The sequence below is a fragment of the Bufo gargarizans genome, chromosome 3, assembly GCF_014858855.1.
Source record: "Bufo gargarizans isolate SCDJY-AF-19 chromosome 3, ASM1485885v1, whole genome shotgun sequence".
NCBI classification, from domain to species: Eukaryota; Metazoa; Chordata; class Amphibia; order Anura; family Bufonidae; genus Bufo; species Bufo gargarizans.
This window is the reverse complement of record NC_058082.1, coordinates 88991443-89010476: the sequence shown is the minus strand read 5'-3', so window position 1 is coordinate 89010476 and position 19034 is coordinate 88991443. Positions and strand designations below refer to the sequence as shown.

The 19034-nt window shown below is 40.6% G+C and overlaps 1 protein-coding gene across 2 annotated transcripts in view; it reads right to left on the bottom strand.

Annotated features, from left to right (window-relative positions):
- Nucleotides 1-3896: 3896 nt before the first annotated feature.
- LOC122930938 (paraspeckle component 1-like) overlaps nucleotides 3897-19034 on the bottom strand; it is a 121708-nt gene continuing 106570 nt past the window's right edge. For both annotated transcript variants that reach the window (XR_006388192.1, XR_006388193.1), the window contains 3 exons: nucleotides 6451-6564; nucleotides 5432-5517; nucleotides 3897-4229 (listed from right to left, as the gene is read on the bottom strand). The gene's annotated coding sequence lies outside the window, so the exon portion shown is untranslated. The remainder of the gene's footprint in view (nucleotides 4230-5431; nucleotides 5518-6450; nucleotides 6565-19034) is intronic.

Sequence of the window (19034 nt, the reverse complement as noted above, 5' to 3'; positions counted from 1 at the left end):
AGCTGTCTAGATGATATGCCACAATCCTTGTTCTACTGTATGGGTCAACTCAGTTTGTTCCACTGCTTTTGAAGTGAGCAGAGGAACAAGGCAAGGTTGTCCACTATCCCCACTATCATTTAACTTTGCATTAGACGCTCTACTTAGAGTCTTGCAGACTCTTCTCTCATTCTCTGGAATTTTCATAGGATCAATCGAGACTAAAGTGCAAGCTTTCGCAGACGATATATTACTATTTATTTCAAATCCCTGTCGGGCTATACCAGAGATAATGTCAGTCATAGCATCTTTTGGCTCTATATCTGGATTTAAAGTCAATTTTCATAAATCAAAAGCACTTTCCTATTTTTCGTACGGCCAAAAACCATTTGGGCACCTCTTTCCCATTTAAATGGCATTCCAAATCCATTACATATTTGGGCGTTAAATTGGCCTCCAACACGGTATATATATATATATATATATATATATATACACACAGGCTGAACTACTGCCCTCTTATAACTTCAGTCAATTCCATAATTCAGTCATGGCAACATTTAAAATTGTCTTTTTCTGACTGATGACAATCTTAAAATGGTGGCCTTTCCTAAATTGCTATACTGTATTTAATCCAAACCCTACCCCTATTGATTCAGTCTTCAGATATCAAACTTCTTCAAAGAACCTTTAGACCAGGGATGGCCAACCTGAGGCTCTCCAGCTGTTGCAAAACTACAACTCCCAGCATGCCCACAGCAAAGCATGGTGGGAGTTGTAGTTTTACAACAGCTGGAGAGCCACAGGTTGGCCAGCCCTGCTTTAGACATTTCATCTGGGGTACTATTTGGAAAAGTCATATCAGCTTATATGAATTACAACAACCTTGTATATTAGGGGGTCCTCAATTTTGCCGATATTTCACTGTATAACCTGGCTGCTAATTTTAGATATGTGCTGGATTGGATACGAGGTCAAAACACACTTTGTCAACATAGAAACGGAGAAACAATTCTTACCTCATGTCTCCCTCTTGGCATTATTACATCTCCCATCAGCAGCACTACCTACATAAGAGATTTTTCTGTTCTATGGAACACAATACAGGTCTGGCATAAAGTGAGGAAATTTAGTAAATTGGATGGCACACAGACTTCATTCCAGCCTTTTTTGGGTCATCCGGGATTCCTGGGAGGCAGACAGTCTAGGATATATAACACTTTAGGCATCACAAGGCTATATCTGGATCTTTGACATGTTAGACTCAAACTATTCAGTTATTTATTTTACAGAGGCCTCACAGAAATATCCGGAATTTAACCATAACCAATTTGTATATTTACAAGGCCGTAGTTTTGTTCTAAGCTGTAAAATCAATATTCCGGAGAACTGTTTAAACATATTTATTAAAAGGAGCCAGAACCCAAATATCTTCCACTAGTATTATTTAGAGATTTCTTAGACCATTGATAGATTGGGAGGTAGTAGATACGGAACCCAAAAATGGATTAAAGACTTTCCAGATCTTGAAGTCAAAACGCTATTGGAGGCTACACTAAAAATACACAAACATTCCCTGGTCAGCAGTTAAACAGAAATGGCCTTAAAGGGGTTTTGCACTTTGTTTAAACTGATGATCCATCTTCTGGATAGATCATCAGCATCTGATCAGAGAGGGTCCGACACCCGGGACCCCCACCAATCAGCTGTTTAAGGTCGCCGCGCTCCAGCAGCGCCGCAGCCTTCTCACCGTTTACCGCAGGTCCAGTGACATCACGACTTATCAACTGGCCTGGGCGGGGCTAAGCTCCATTCAAGGGAATGGAGCTTAGCCCCGCCCAGGCCAGTTGATAAAAGTCGTGACGTCACTGGGCCTGCGGTAAACAGTGAGAAGGCTGCGGCGCTGCTGGAGCGCGGCGACCTTCTTAAAACAGCTGATTGGCGGGGGTCCCGGGTGTCGGACCCTCGCTGATCAGATGCTGATGATCTATCCAGAAGATAGATCATCCGTTTAAACAAAGTGCAGAACCCCTTTAATGATATTTCATAGGGCCTATGTGATGCCATATATTAAAAGTAAAGTGTCTCCTGATTGCACCTTCTCTTTCCTAAATGCAATACTCCTAATACTAACCTATTCTATCATTTGTGGAGTTGTACGCTTTTTCAGTATTTATGGGGACAGGTGCAAACTCACATTCAAATAACATGTGAGAAGAGCAGCAGCATCTCTTTAGATGAGATAAAGTATTATTACACTTTACAAATCGCTAGTCAGACCACACATGGAGTACTGTGTACAGTTCTGGGCTCCTGTGAACAAGGCAGACATAGCAGAGCTGGAGAGAGTCCAGAGGAGGGAAACTAAAGTAATAACTGGAATGGGGCAACTACAGTACCCTGAACGATTATCAAAATTAGGGTTATTCACTTTAGAAAAAAGACGACTGAGGGGAGATCTAATTACTATGTATAAATATATCAGGGGTCAGTACAGAGATCTATCCCATCATCTATTTATCTCCAGGACTGTGACTGGGGACATCCTTTCACAGATGGATAACTTTTTTCATTCAGATAGATGTATGAGAGCTATTTTTTTTGTAGGACGAGTTGTACTTCCTATTGGCACTATTTAATATTGCATACTATGCAGTGGGAAGCTGGAAAAAAAAATCCAAATGAGGTGGAATTGGAGCTGTGGAAACATGTTCTGTGGAGTCACACTTCTCTATCTGGCAGTCTGATGGAAGAATGTGAGGATAACATTACCTCCATTTTGCCAACAGTAAACTTTGGTCTATGCCTGGGCTAGGCCTATAAGTTCCAGTGAACGGAAATCTTAATGCTTCAACATACCAAGACATATTGGACAATTATAGGCTTCAAGCTTTTTTTAAACAGTTTGGGGAAGGAAATTTCCTGTTCCAGCATGACTGCGCCCCTGTGCACAAAGCAAGGTCTATAAAGGCATGTTAGGCGAGTTTGGTGTGGAAGAACTTGATTGGCCTGCACACAGCTTTGACCTTAACCCCATGATCTAGAACAAAGATTGCAAGCCAGGCACTCTTGTCAAAAATTCCCACAGACACACTCCAAATTCATGTAGAAAACCTTCCCAGAACAGTGGAAGCTGTTTCAGCTGTAAAGCCAGGCCCACTACCTATTAACGATGAAGGATTTCGAATAGGCCGTCATGAAAGCTCCTGCAGGTTCCCAATGCTTTTGTCCACACAGTGTATATTAGATATTCCTCTCTAGTATTAAATATTCTCGCCATTACTGCAGCATACAACAGGTATCAACTACAGAAGCAGACTGCTTATTTTATAGAAAACATTGGGTATGGACAGGATAGGGACAGTGTAAAATGGAAACCTTATTGATGTGTATGTGGGGTACAAGTGCTTGGTTTGATGCCATCCTCCAGTGGCTGGAAAAGTCTGCATTGTAGCATCAATAAATGGTCTCTAGGCTCAGAAGGGTGACTAGATAAGCATGCACTCATTATATTTTCAGGAAAATATGTCATCCTCCCCCTGGGGTAAGGTACAATTACACAGGGAAAGGATGTCTGCTTTTTTCTCTGCAGCCTTCACTGACCCTGCCTCCTCCATGCTGTCAATGCTGGCTAAGATCAAAGCCAGATGAAGCAGTGGTAGGGCTGCTTTAACTTTTAATTCTTCAGGGAAGAAATTAGGTTTAGAGTGAAAGCTGCAAGTGTACGTGGCTCTTACTGAGACAGTTTTCTAATGGATGTATTTTCAGTTTTATGGCAGATAGCACAACAGTCTTGTTTTAAAGCTTGGATTGTCAACTTTAAAACAAGACCAAGATCATGGCTACCTCAATTGCAGCCTAAGAAAAGTCCTCAGAAGTGACTCCCCCACCTCCACACATAGATTTTCAATAAGACCATACTTTATATTTTTATTTAGAATTTCCATTGTTGGATAATACAAACATTTAATCAAACAATTTTACTACAATTAAAACTTTTTCAACATGAAAATCATCCCTCATGTTACAGGGTGAAATCAGATCAATTGATTTTTGCTAATCTTTTCCATACAAACCACAGAAAGATTAAACTACCAAATTTCAGTTTGGCTATAGAAGTTTTTCAAATAACATTTGCAAAAATATCTGTTGCTTATAGAACTTTTCATTTAAGGACACAAATGTATTCAAGACCAGATCAATCTTCAGCCATTAGCATTTTCATGTTTCATTCAGGTAATACCAGTTGTCTGTAAAAACAAAAGGTAGACTCTTAAATACCAAACATGTGTATACAGGAGAACAGTTAGAGTCCTGGAATGAATAAGTACTGTAATAGAACACTGTACTCCCTATTACTCCATCCTGAAAGACTCGATTTATCACAGCAATTACAAAAAACAAGTTATCGCTGTGGTTCTACAAGCTACAGGTTCATGGGGTGTACTTCATCTGAGGTCGACTTTCCCTAAATTCTAAGACTTTCTAAGAACCTTTTTTTTTTTTTTTTTTTTTTTTTACTAAATCCTGGATCATAAAATTATAGATTTCAGAGTGAACTTTGTTTTTCTCATGACTATAGAACAGAAAAGTTGCTGTAAATAACTTATAATACATCTTAGTATTATTATTTAACACTGTGGTGCTTATATGCCGTGTTGGGGAATACAACACATGCCAGTAAGAGTAACTTTTTTTTTAACTTTTAGTAACAGCTTTTTAGGCTACTTTCACACTCTCGTTTTAGGCAGATCAGTCAAGGATCTGCAAGAACGGATCCATTACAATAATACAACCGCATGCATCTGATCTGTTTGTATTATGTAACATAGCCAAGATGGATCCATCATGAACTCAATTGAAAGTCAATGGGAGACTGATCCGTTTTCGATTGTGCCAGATTGTGTCTGAGTTTCATCAAGCGTATAGCAAAACGCTGCAGGCAGCGTTTTGGTGTCCGCCTCCAGAGTGGAATGAAGACTGATCAGAGGCAAACTGATGCATTCTGAGCGGATCTTTTTCCATTCAGAATGCATTAGGGCAAAACTGATCAGTTTTGGACCTCGTGTGAGCCCATGACAGATCTCACAAACGGAAAGCCAAAACGCGAGTGTGAAAGTAGCCTAACTCAATTGTAAAAACTGAAATAAAAAACTTCCATATACTATGAATCACTAAAGAGCTCAACTAAGATAAAATTTGCAGTTCCTCAGAGGTTCTTCTTAGAGCCTGTGTACCCTGTGAGTATTCACTACTATCATATTGCACTACAGACGTTGGTAAGTAAATAAGCAATCTAATTTAGATGTAATTTTGGTGCAGATTGATTAATATTCCACATGTTTTCAAGATGCTTGTCTGTTAAACCATAGTTGCAAGAATCTTGCAAATCATGAGAAGCAGACCTTTGCTTCAAATGAAGGAAAAAAAAAAAAAAAAAGGGGCCACTTACTGGTGCAGACCACCGGATATGATCCATCCACAAATTAATTTAAACTGAGACAGTTAGCAACAGATTCTTGTCCACCAACCGCAGATCTAGGAACACAAATACATTTTATTTATTTTACACTGCTATTGTTCTATAATAGGGATGGTGACTTTATACAAATGTTTATTGGGAAAAAAATGTTTTTTAAAGTTAGAAATTATCTGTTAAAAAAAAAAACAACACTCATCCCCTAAACTCAACCATTCAAAAAGCAATTTTAGAGCTTTAAAGGTCTGATAGATTAGCACAGGGGTCAACAAGTTCTGGCACTCCAGGTGTTGTGAAACTACATCTCCCATCATGCACACTTGCTTGGCTGTTCTCTGAACTCCCAGAGAAGTGAAATTAACATGCTGGGAGTTGTAGTTTCACAACATCTGGAGTGCCAAAGTTTGCTGATCCCTGGATTAGCAGCTGCTAATTGCCCTGAGCTGCTCACTGTCCCTCTGATAAGGACATGCAATCATCCAACCAGTGGTGGAATCAGAAAGTTGGCACATCTAATTGGGGGGGGCAGTCGCTGACTAAAGCTGGCCACACACAAAATACATGTTGGCTAAATAATTGTCCCTCCCCGTCCTTGCATACATATGCATGCTTGGCCGAGCATTTATATTTAGCTAACGGGATAAGCTGAGAAAGCCACTACCAAACTTCATTGATGACGCCAAGCTAACAAAAGCAATAGGTAGTTGAATTTCAACATGCTTAATCCTCAGCTCTACTGCCATCAGCTGCTGTGAGGTCCTCCAACACACGGTAACCAATATTTTTTTTTAATATGGTGGTGAGCAGAGCTACAATATGTTTTACACACATAATTAGAAATACACACACACACACACACACACTTGCAACAGTCTCATTACTATTTATATAAACTATATATACACACACACACAGAGAAGTGATGAGTTTTTCGGACAGACCTATGAGACAGAACGTACAATTTCAATAATTTTTATTTTCAAACGTTATACCTGAACATCCGATAACATCCTCCTGATTATTCCATTGTGAACATTTCTGATAATTTCACATGGAAGTTTCAATTTTCTTGTTCTTTACCCGCCGGCACCGAGTAGGAGACTGGCCTAAAAGTAAAAAAAACAAATTCATTATACAATGCGACTGTTAGAAACACATTTGCAGTACATAAATTAGACAAATTCAGGGACTATTACTAAACCTTTTACGCCATTACTATGGCGTATAAAAGTCGCTAAATATGACAACATAGGTGCACCATAATCAATGAATTCTAAAGTTTCTTGAAGGGCAAGGAAAGGGGTGGCGCTTAGCATAGAGGGTGGGGCATTATGCTGCCTGTCGGATATAGTACAACTCTTGCCAGAAAGTGGCAGCGGCAATAGCTGTAGTCTGTGCCGGCCTGTAGCTGGCGTAGAATTCAGTATCTGGAGCAGGGCGTCAGTCTTGCATTCGTTTTTTTTTTTTCCCCCAGACCCATTGTAACCAAGCCTATTTTTGTCCGTAAAACAGGCAAGAATAGGACATGTGCCATCTCCTTTGAGGGCCTGCAGAACAGACATATGGATTTTCGGCCCCAACTAATCAAAAAATGCAGATCAGATGTGGACCAAAAATACAGTTGTGTGAATGAGGTCTGAATAAATTAAGTGCACTTAACGCTAGTGCAGGGAGATCAAAACAGCAGTTTTGATAAATGTCCCTGCATATTTTTATCTTTATCCACTATTAAAAGTTAAAACATATTGAATTTTTGTGATGTGCCTCAGCAGATACCATAATAACCAAACTGCCTTCTACAAATGCCTATTGTATCATAACCTCAGTATTCATTCTGGTGTATTCTTAGAACAAAGACTGGGCACCACTGGTCGGTCTGAAGGAGAAAATGAGAAATATATAGTATAATGCCGCCTGATTATACCAGACAATACATTCCCAAATTTTGTGTGTGTACACATTCCCGAGGTGGGGGATAGCTCACTTTAGTGAGGGGCTTTAGATTAGATAAAGCAAGCATTGGTAATAAATACCAGATGTTGGCCAAGAAGAACATGAAGCGAGCACGCATTATCCATATATGGAGATGTCCAATGGGGTTGTAGAGAGAGTTTAACCTATCCAATGAGGAGAAGACAAGTATGTAAAGTTTAGGGTGGTTATGTGTATAAGACGAGTGTGGGCCTCTGCCCCTTTGAGCATTTTCCTTTGTGCGATTGAAGCCGTTAATGCTCCTGGCTAGCCGCAATAAACCTTATTCTTCCTGAATGGTTTTCCACAACAGGTCTCAGGCAAAATAAGTTATTGATAAGGTTATAGTAATGAAGTAGCAAACGAGACTCACATACAAGAGGATTAACAAATGGATAACTATAAAAAGTTACGTCTAACAGTACAGATTTACAGTTTAATTCAATGTCGCAATTGTTTTGACCATAAAGATGGACTTTTACCCCATTCCATCTACAAAAAAATTAGCACATGAAAGGGGAACGATAATGCTGGAGAAGTCAGAGAACAACCATTGACTTGTTAAAATTCAATAGATACTACTTTAATGTAAAGAGACGATCTTCGAGCAGTAAACTGTACTTCTTTACCGGGAAATTAGCACCAACCCTGTCACTCACTCAAATCATAAAAATAACTTATGTAAAAAGGCCTAGACATGTTATATCAGCACTGCAACAAAAAAAACGGAAAACACTTCTCACACATTTTGTAACTATAATAGATACAGAAAAGGATGTTTGTATATTTGCATACGTTCTTTACAGATACTTCTAGAAGTTATCAGTATAGAAAATATATTTCATACCATAACAGCCTGAGCAGCCAGATGTGATCGGTTGTACACATCTAATAGAACTCCTCTGCCATCTTTTAAGCATATTGGGGAGAATTTATCATGAGGCTAATATTGAAAGTCAGTTTCTCAAGTCTGCATCAGCATATTTTGGAATGAAGCTCATCAGCATAACCACGCCCACTTCCCCGCCCACTTTGGGAGTGGTGTAAAAATGCAGGGCGTGATAAACTCCTCCCCATTGTATCCACGTCACCATTGGAAAAGACACATGAAAAAGTAAACATGAAATTGAAAAATGATAAATCCCTATGGTTAAAAAGGAAGGCAGGCAGCATATTAATTGGACCCATTTTTGGGTTTTCTAGAAACACGTTACCAAGCTGGCAGGGTCATCACATGAAACGCCACAACACAAGGTGCCAAAGTTTAATGAGTGAAAACAAGTGAGTAAGGTATGAGCAGATGATGGCGACCCACACTCCTACGACCTCGTTGATTTCATGTATGTGAATTACCGTACTTTAAGATGATCACTTAGTGTCCCATTAGGCAGGAATTGCTTCCTATAACAAACGACAGGCGTGCATTTAAGCTTAATCACTGTTAGCATGCAAACTCTATGATGAACGGTTGTTAGATCATTTATGTCCACTTGTTAGCCAGCAAAAGATTTGTTTGTTGGCTGATAAACTAGCAAACACTCCATCCGGTGACCCTGCTGTTCAGCCGACACCAAAGATGAGCGTTTCTGTGCAACAGACTGATGTCTAAAGAGCAATCTGACCATGTGAAAGTGGCCTTAAAAGGGAACCTGTCACTATGAACACAGTGTCTGAGCTGCAGGCAGCAGGTTATAGAGCAGGACGAGCTGAGCAGATTGATATATAGCTTTATGGGAAAAGATTCAGAACTTCTAATTCATTCATTTATATTCCTGCTCATTCTGGGCTTTGACATCAAGGAGGCGGTCCTATCAGTGATTGACAGCTCTCTCTGTATACACAGCTATATAGGGAAGGCTGCACTATTACAGCCTAAGGTAATAGTATTAAGACATTCTGAAATATGACAGACAGGAGAAGGACATTCTTATTCAAGCAGTTGTAATGGTAAAATAACATGGTGGAAAATAGGATATCCACCTTCACATAGCATAGAGTTAAACTGTCGGAGGAATGAAATCACTTATTTCTGCCACTTTGTGTGCGGACTGATTTCTCTGGATGCCGCACAGAGGTCAGATCCTGCTGATTAATGGAATCTCTTAGTATTATGCTACCAAAGCCTATCCGGAGACAAGCCTATTAAAAGATGTGGATTGGTTTAGAAATCCCATTTTCAAATACCCTTTTAGTTAACAGAAGGGAGCCACTCATTCAGCACCTCCAAGCCATTAGTCACAGCGGCAGTGGAGTGCCGAGAATCGGTAACTGTTAAGAGTCACCATGTCCATTCCTTTCAACGGCCACTTTGCAATGCCTCATTTCACATGAGGTGGCGCTGCAGGGAAACAGTACTTGCTGCTGGGTTTTCCCACAGATTACTACTAGGGGTCCCTGGAGTGGAACCCACTGTTATCAGTGATTTTGAAGAGATTCTTCTAACACAGTGTTTCCCAACCAGTGTGCCTCCAGCTGTTGCAAAACTACACCTCCCAGCATGCCCGCACAGCCAAAGGCTGTCCGGGCATGCTGGGAGTTGTAGTTTTGCAACAGCTGGAGGCACACTGGTTGGGAAACCCTGTTCTAACAAATGTGACAGTTGAAGATAAACCTAGACCACTTCAATTAGACTATAAAACAGAGATGGACCTTGATTAGTCAGACAGGCATTACAGAAAGAATTACCAACTGTGGCTAAAAACGGATTTACAGCTAAAAGTGAACAAAACTTCAAATGTGGCAAGAGATCGACAAAACAAAAAAACTATGTAGTATCTACTGAGCTTGATAACATAGGTGTCACTTAGGACCTCAAGTACTTATTGCTTAAAGTGTAACTGTCCTTTCGGTTTAAAGAGCCTTCTATCAACAGGGGCGGACAGGGAACTTAAAGTGGCCCTGAAATAAAAAAAATAAAAAAATAAAAAAATAACATTTTTAGGTTCTGGTTGATTTCAGTTATGGACTCCTGCATAACGGAAACTGGACAAATCCGTTAGGCTGTCCATAGACTTCTATTATGTCGGAATGCAAAATGTAATGACTCTTAAAGGCTTTTGTTTGGCATTCTGTCATAGAATACTGTTATGTTCCGGAATCCATAACGGAATTTAGCCACAACCCAAACCCGAACTTGAAAACTTAAAGCTCGCTCATCCCTACTGAAGATGAGAATATGCTGATATTACAAACTTTGACCACCCAACATAATAAATCTCAAGCCAACTGACAATTTTAATTTTATCGAATCTGTTGAGTTTTTAGAGCATGAGACCATCATGGTAGCAGTAGTGCAGTATATGGGAATATTAAAGGGCATCTGTCTGCAACTGCTACGCTGTCCGCACTTTGCCTGTCTGGCCTAGTCAAAGTGCAGAGGGTACAGCAGTTGCAGAGACAGCAAAGCTTCTGGGAGTAATGAAACGCACCCATTGCTCTCAAAGGCTCATCTGCATATATTAAAACATTTTTCAGCATTGCAGGCACATATGAACAAGGGACCAACACAGAGGCCTTCAGCTGCCAAGTGCACATTTAACCAGCCAGTAAGCTTCATAGGTACAAATCTGCTGACAGATGCCCTTTAAACACTAGTCATTTATTAATTCAAGTTGTAGCAGCTGTAATGTGAATGTATCATAACCATGGTTCACAGGATAAACAGGGCAGAAAATGAAAACTGTTTAGGAATTAAATAGGTTATTATATTCAGTGCTGAAATCTGATATTGTGTGTTAAATACAAAACCATATGGATTTGTGCGATATGGCTGTGTGCACACGTATGTTGGTAATCCTTTCAAATCCGTTCACAGTGGTGTAGGCTGGGGCTACACGGTGATCTTGGCCACAACACCTGTCGTGCAACCAAGGATCCCTGTGTAGCCACAGAAATTAATGGAGTCGCAGTGAGACTCGCTAGCTGCCACGACCCCAGGATTGTTGCGATTCTGGGATCACGGCAGCTTCCAAGTGTTGCTGCAACCCCATTCATTTCTAGATCTACAAAAGGACTCCTGTTGTGGCCAAGATCACTATGTAGCCCAGTCATAAAAAACATGCCTCAAACATGTTCAACCAAAACTATACTAAAGGGTATGTTAAAGCTAATAAACTGCCAGAAAATGACATATTGCTTAAAATTCTTTGTTTTAGTGGGGTCGGTTATAGTTTCCAATCCCATGAACGATCCTTAGTTTTAACATCAATTTCTTTTTTTCTTTGCTGAAACAAATACGTTTAGTGAACTGGTTCCAGGATATATTATATTGTGCAGGCTTTTCCCTCCTGCCACCAGCTATGATTGACTATAGTGAAGAAACCGCTAATCTTAGCCAAAAGGCAGCAGTAGCAGTCCGTATCAAATCGGACTACTGTTACTCACACTTGTTAACTGAACTGCATGCAAGCAATAGTCTGATGGAGCCACATAACATTATATTATATATATATATATATATATATATTTTTTTTTTTTTTTTATTTACACACATACACACACACACGTCTGTTTATGGGGAAGTAAAATGATGCAAAGACTCAATTATACCATTTGCGGATCACAGTAAATGCTTTAACTGTATTGTACTGGTTATCGGGATACCAAACATGTATTATGTACGGTTCTGAGAAAGATAGCATTGCAGCCTGCTGCTCATAATAAGGCATAGAAAAATATCGTTAATCTAATATACACTGCCTGTCCCCAAAAAAAAAAAGTCACATACTCGTCGGACCGCCTTTAGCTTTGATTACGGCACGCGTTCGCTGTGGCATTGTTTCGATAAGCTTCTGCAATGTCAGAAGATTTATTTCCATCCAGTGTTGCATTAATTTTTCCCAAAGATCTTGCATTGATGATGGTAGAGTCTGACCGCTGCGCAAAGCCTTCTCCAGCACATCCCAAAGATTCTCAATGGGGTTAAGGTCTGGACTCTGTGGTGGCCAATCCATGTGTGAAAATGATGTATCATGCTCCCTGAACCACACTCACACAATTTGAGCCCGATGAATCTTGGCATTGTCATCTTGGAATATGCCCGTGCCATCAAATATGCCCGTGCCATCAGGGAAGAACAAATCCATTGATGGAATAACCTGGTCATTCAGTATGTTCAGGTAGTCAGCTGACCTCACTCTTGGAGCACATACAGTTGCTGAACCTAGACCCAGATCATAGCACTGCCCCCACAGGCTTGTACAGTAGGCACTAGGCATGATGGGTGCATCACTTCATCTGCCTCTCTTCTTACCCCGATGCGCCCATCACTCTGGAACAGGGTAAATCTGGACTCATCGGACCACATTACCTTCTTCCATTGCTCCAGAGTCCAATCTTTATGCTCCTTAGCAAATTGAAGACTTTTATTCTGGTTTGCCTCACTGATTAGTGGATTTCTTACGGCTACACAGCTGTTCAGTTCCAATCCCTTGAGTTCCCTTCGCATTGTGCGTGTGAAAACGCTCTTACTTTCACTATTAACATAGCCCTGAGTTCTACTGTTTTTCTTCGATTTGATTTCACCAAATGTTTAAGTGATCGGCAATCACATTTCTTCCTCGAATACGATGGGTCCCCACTATCCTTCCAGTTTTTAATAATGCGTTGGACAGTTCCTAACCCAATTTTAGTAGCTTCTGCAATCTCCTTAGATGTTTTTTCTGCTTGATGCATGCCAATGATTTGACCCTTCTCAAACAGACTAACATCTTTTCCACGACCACGAGATGTGTCTTTCAACATGGTTGCTTAAGAAATGAGAAGCAACTCATTGCACCAGTTGGGGTTAAATAAACTTGTTCCCAGCTGAAAGATAATCACCCATGCAGTAATTATCCAATAGAAGACTCATAACTATTTGCTCAGTTAAATCCAGGTGGCGACTTTTTTTTTTGGACAGGCAGTGTATAAAGCTGAGTATGTGTGTATGTCCGCTAAAGGAATCCGCAACGGCGCATTTACAATCATGAAATTTGGCACACAGGTACATCAGGTGTCCGGGAAGGTTTTAGACCGGGTCTCAGCTCTCTAGGACTGAGATATTCCCAAAAAATGCATTAGCCAATAGAAGCCTGGTTACATGACCCTTATCAGCCAATAGAAGCTTGCAGGCCCTTAGTCTCCACATACACACAGTTTTACACCAGGTTTCCATAACAACCCAGCCATTTTTCTTAACTGCTGTAGGTCAGCTTTAAAGGGGCAGGGCGCTGTGGATGACACTGTTAAGGGAGCGGAGTGCTGTGGAGGTCACTGTTCGGGGGTAGGGAGGGTGACCATTCAGGCCACCCTCAAAAGACAGACTTAAAAGCCCCGCCCCCAGGTCCTGCTGAGCCACACCCCAACCCGGTTAGACCATGCCCCCTCCCTCTCCACAGGAAGCGGGGATTGAAAAAATGAAGGTAAAAATCAACTTCTGTCAGCTGCAGGGGTGGGAGAGAGTGTGACTTTCTCCATGCAGCTCACACTCAGACAGCACAGTGCTGCTATCTGAGAGTGAGCTGTTCAAAAGTACATCCCTGTGTACGTCCAGGCCCTGCGCCGGACAGAGGACATGGAGTCTGAAAGCTGGACTTCTGGCCACTCTAGGGGCAGGCTGCTGTGGAGGTCACAGATAAGGGGACGGTCCGCTATGGAGGTCAGTGTTAATGGTCGGGGTGCTGTAGAGGTCACTGTTAAGGGGGCGGGTTATTGTGGAAATCACTGTTAGGCCTCTTGCAAACAAACGTTGTATGCCTGTGGCCGTATTGCACGGCCACAAGACACGGGCACCGGCCAGTGCGCACTCCGCATCACGTATGCGGACCCATTTACTTGAACGGGTGCGGAATCGCGGAGATGTGGAACGGAACCCAACAGAAGCACTACGGAGTGCTTCCGTGGTGTTTGTCCGTGCCTCTGCACCACAAAAAAAAAAAAAACTTGTTCTACTGTTTTGCGGTGTAGATGGATCACAGACCCATTCAAGTTGAATAGATCTCGATCCGTCCCGGCTGCCACACTGATATCGCAAATTGCGGTCCCCAATGCATGGAACTGTGGCCTTAACGAGATGGGGTACTGTGGAGGTCACTAATAAAGGGATGGCTGCTGTGGAGGTCACCGTAAAATAGTAATACTAAAAATAGAATTAATACATCAAGACCTAATTACTTTGGGCAATTATCACAATTAACTCGTTTTCATCTATGAACTTGTATTGTATTGCCATAAAAATCATTTTTGGCGGCATAATTGTAAAATGGTAAAGACAGTCAAATGTAAAAAATTATACAAGGCACAAACGTCTAATGCTACTTTCACAACTGCGTTTTTGCTGGATACAGCAGGGATCAGCATAAAAGCTTCCGTCATGATAATACAACCGTCTGCATCAGTTATGAAAGGGTCCGGTTGTATGCTTTAAAATAGCAATGACCGATCCGGCATGAAAACCACTGATGTACATTGTGTTTCATGCCGGACCATTCTTGCTCCGCATCCCATGACACTCAAAAATGCTTTTTTGTCCGGCATGAGAACGCAACCAAATGAAATGCAATCTGGTGCATTCCATTCCGTCCCCGTTGACAATGAATGGGGACAAAACTGAAGCATTTTCCTCCGGTACTGAGATCTCATGACGGATCTCAATACCTGAAAAGAAAAGCACAGATGTGAAAGTAGCCTAATGCACAACCAAGGCCACTGGCGTTCACATCTCTAGCAGGTAAATCCAATAGTTTCTTCAGGCAGAAAATCAAACTACCGTAGATACTGGATCCGGCACAGGCTGGACACCGCCGGATCCCCATTGACTATAATAGGATCAGACATAAATGCTTGCTTTCAGCAGGACAAATGCTGCAGTATATAGGATATGGTTCTTCTCCTGCAACAGACTACCATATGCTGGAGATGTGAATATAGCCTAAGGGGGGGGGGGGGGAATAAAAAATAAATCAGCTCTTTGGCCATCATTTTCCTAAAGTTTAAAATTAATCGTTCACCAGCAGCTCATTGCGGCGAGCAAACAGTCCTTTACAGGCAAGGCTGGAACTAGCACCTTGAGCTGAGCTGAAAGCAAAGCTCTGGTCAAAATGTAGTGGCTGTGTATAGTTACTACTGCTCAGCTCCCATTCACCTAACGATAGGTCAATATCAGGGACCCTGAAAACCCCTTTAAATCATAATGAATGGAAACATGAATTATGCAAAGCAAGGGCTGATGTGTTTAAAAAAAAAACCCTCAGAATATCTGTAGTGCAAATCACAAACTATGAGATAGACATATTAGTTACGGTATGTATGATAAAGTATGTGACTCAGGATGCCAAGACCAGACAGAAATAAGTGATGTAATTCAGAAGTAGAAGAATCCAATATAAAATAGTGAGATCAAATATTAGGCACAGAGGTGTTAGCATTATTTTTGGAAGGTTTCAAACAAAAAAATAAATAATAAAGTTACTCTTTCAAAAGGGTGTGGTGGGTAAAAACAATTAAAAGAGAAAAAATAAAATAAAAATAAAATCATAAGAGAATTGTATTACCTTCCAATATCCCTCCTAAGTTGGTGTCAGACACTCATGGCTGCCATGGTTTATAGCAGTATAGATGGAAATTCCTATGAACTTCAACATTAACTGTTTCACAGGGGAAAGGCTAAAACAAATAAGTGATTAGAATAATTCATAACCAGAATAATTTTTTTTTTTTATTGTAATCATGCCTCAGACATGTAATAGAAAACCTTCATGTATTAAGTGTATTTCAGAAGTCTACATTTTTATCAAATAGTTTTGAGCGATGCAAAGTATCAGAGGTAGAATGTACCTAGATTTCTTGTACAACATGCGCTTTAGTCTTACTACTAGCATCCTTCAAATGCCTTCCAAAAAATGTTTCACAACCAGAACTGGAAAAAACATACAGAAAACAAAAAATAAAAACACTACTACTGGTTCTGTTGTACAGAAGGAACTGAACAGCCCTGGAGGTGGACTAGTGATGGGAGAAAGTAACACTAGCCTAAATTATTATTAAAAGATATTCAAATACAGTATATACTCGAGTATAAGACGAGTTTTTTGGCACATATTTTTGTGCTCAAAAAGCCCCCTCGTCTTATACTAGAGTCTCGATTTGGCCGACCCGAAAATGCCACTGCAGCGAGCGGCCCGGCCGGCGCATGACTGACGTCACTTAGTAACGCTCCTGCTTCCTGAAGTGGGAGGAGCGTTACTAAGTGATGTCAGTCACGCGACGGCCAGCCAGCTCCCGCTCGCTGTAGTGCATTCATCGTGACAGTGAGTACAGAGGCCGGACCTGTTATCAATAGGAGAGAGATTGTTTTACACAGGAGTAACATACTTTACACGCAAAGGCAGTTATGTGCGCAGTTTAGGACACAAGGGGACACATAGGGCCATGAGGGTGACCAGCATAAGATGCTATATGTCTTATGCTGGCCCCCCTCATGGCCCTATGTGTCATAGCACACATCCCCTATAACAGCGTCCTCCACAGATCCACCCCATAACAGTGTCCTCCACAGATCCACCCCATAACAGTGCCATCCACAGGTCCCCATAAGTGTCCTCCACAGTTCCCCATAACACTGTCCTCCACAGATCCCCCACATAACAGCGTCCTCCACAGATCCCCCACATATGCTGCATTTCCCACCCTAGTCTTATACTCGAGTCAATAATTTTTCCCATTTTTTGGGGGGTAAAATTAGGGGCCTCGGCTTATATTCGGGTCGGCTTATACTCGAGTATATACGGTAGTTTTTTTTTTTTCTCTTGATTAGAGTTGCCTTTTTATTCATTATTTTACACCACTACAAATAAACAGTTTGCGACAGTTTGATAGAGGTAATGCGTAATAAGCAATATAGTAAAAGTGTAAAAAAGCAATATTTCATTGCTATCCTTGCATTGAAGATTAAGTGGAAAAGGGTTTCATTATTTAGTATGCATGAGTTGTGAAGCATTTTTGTAAAATATGCAAAAAATAAATAAAAATTGTACATATTTTCAGATGTTGTATTATGGTAGGTAATTGTAGGGATACAATATTGCTGCACACAGGCAACATTTGGCAGGACTGTCGGACTCTTTGGGCTGTCACTCCAGTCCCACAGACATGGCTTTGCAGTTACTGAATATAGTGCAATTTCTCATCAGCAGGTATCACATTCTTTGAGGATTCCACAGCAAAACCTGCACACCTTACATGCACATTTTGCTGCCCATTTGCCAGGATTGCACCCAATCTTTTGCAAAGGGTAAAATCCTGGAAATCCACTGCATAAGTTGACATGTTGTGGGTTTAAAATATGCACCAAAGGGCAATTTTGTGCCGACGAAAATCAGGAATTGTCATTCACTTTGCTACTGCTGTAATATGCTTCCCAGAATTCCTTGGCAGAAGATCTGCAGCATGTACACCCCGAACAGACATACCCTGAAAACACTGATCAGTTAAGAGTATTGGCTAACAACCGGAAAAACAAATCAAAACATCATGTAAAATTTATCTAGGTTACAATAATAAATTCACCTAGAACAGGTGAGTCATATTAGGCTGAGATGTTTAAAAAAAAAAAAGAAGAAAATATTACATAGAATTTACAAAACGTCGTCTTACAAAGAATACAAAATTGCTTTTTGTGTCATGAAGAACAAAAAGTAAAAATAAAATAAAAAAATCAGACAACCTATGCTGGCAAACAGTGGTGTCGCAGGCTGGAGTGCAGACAGGGAGAAACAGAATTAAAGGGGTATTCCAGTTATGCAAAGTCATACCTTATCCACAGGATAGGAGCTGACTATTAGACCAGCGTGGGTCCTACCTCTATAACCCCCATCGATCACGAGAATGGCTACCCAGTAACCTAAATGAACAGAGGCTGTTCGGGCATGCGCGCAGCTGATCCATTCATTTCTACAGGATTTTAGAGATAATTGAGAGCTGTACTTTGGAAAGGGATAACTTTATATGGTGATATATCCCTTTAAGATAATAAGAAATAACTTATTAGCATTTCTGTTGTAGTCACAAGAAAACTGTACACCGAGTAACAACCTTCATAGAAGGACTGCAGATGATGAATTCACATATTCAAGAAAAGCTCCCAAAATATTATATAATTTAGTAAAAGTTCATTGGATGGTGTTTTTTTAAAAGCCAAAACTTGGATTTGATTGAATGCACATTTTTTTTTAAATCCTACTTGTGCTTTGTGAAAACGAAAATGCACTGCATGGGCATGGTCCAGGGAGAACAAAACTTACATGTAAGCAACGGAGAACGTGTAAAACGAGTTAGGTAAAATAAAAAATTCTCATACATACCTGTTCAAATTTACAAAAAGAAAATCCCTAAATCATAGATCCATAATGCACACTAAATGCTCATTACTGGCACAGTTTATTTATCATACTTTTCAGACTACAAGACGTGGGTTTAGACAACAAAAAGTTGGAGGAACAAAATTCTTCCTAATTAAACCTTCCTTGGTGGTATAAGTAAGCGGAAGGGTTATGTGGTCTCACTTCAGTAAGTGGCATTTATCATGTAGAGAAAGTTACTACAAGGCACTTACTAATGTATTGTTATT